Here is a 720-nt window from a genome sequence, read left to right as displayed (position 1 = left end):
TGACTTGCCGCTTGCTTCTCACCACTATATTTCTATACATTTTTGTGGTACTACCCCATCCTTCTGTATTACTCTATGCCTTTATTACTACACGTTTCTTTACTAACCTACTCTGTGCTTTATGCTACTGTTCTACTGTAGATGTGTCTCCTCCCTGAATCTTCAGTGAATGACGGAGTATGACGTAGTCTTCTGACTTTCCAGATAAAGAAACCAAGGCTCAGGGAGGTGAACAGTAGTGGGACTTCTGCCCTCTTTGGCCACTTACCAGTCTGTGGGAGGTGAACAGGGCTTGCATCTGAGGTCAGCGTGAGACTCAATGGAAATGAGCAGACAGTGTTTGCTTATGGTTTCTACACATTTGAAGTGGGCAGGGAAGAGGGTGAGAGTTCCAAGCACGTATTTTTAGTTTTATAATTTAAAAAAATTTTTAAATTTTTTTTTTACATTTTTATTTTTTAAAATTTATTTTTGAGATGGAGTCTCACTGTGTTGCCCAGGCTGTAGTGCAGTGGTGCAATCTCGGCTCATTGCGATGTCTGCCTCCTGGGTTTAAGCGATTCTCATGCCTCAGCCTTCCAAGTAGCTAGGATTACAGGTGCCTGGCACCACGCCCAGCACCTCCCAAAGTGCTGGGATTACAGACGTGAGCCACTGTTCCTGGTATTTTTATATATATATATATGTATTTTTTTTTCCCTTTCTTTTTTTTTTTTTTTT

General features: G+C 41.1%; 1 protein-coding gene across 2 annotated transcripts in view; it reads left to right on the top strand.

The window, feature by feature from the left end:
* The window catches only part of MYBL2 (v-myb avian myeloblastosis viral oncogene homolog-like 2), a 58,866-nt gene that overhangs the window by 31,285 nt on the left and 26,861 nt on the right, over positions 1–720 (top strand). The window lies entirely within an intron of this gene.

The sequence above is a fragment of the Colobus angolensis genome, unplaced genomic scaffold (assembly GCF_000951035.1).
Source record: "Colobus angolensis palliatus isolate OR3802 unplaced genomic scaffold, Cang.pa_1.0 Scaffold8, whole genome shotgun sequence".
Classification (NCBI taxonomy): domain Eukaryota; kingdom Metazoa; phylum Chordata; class Mammalia; order Primates; family Cercopithecidae; genus Colobus; species Colobus angolensis.
This window is presented reverse-complemented; position numbering and strand designations above follow the sequence as displayed.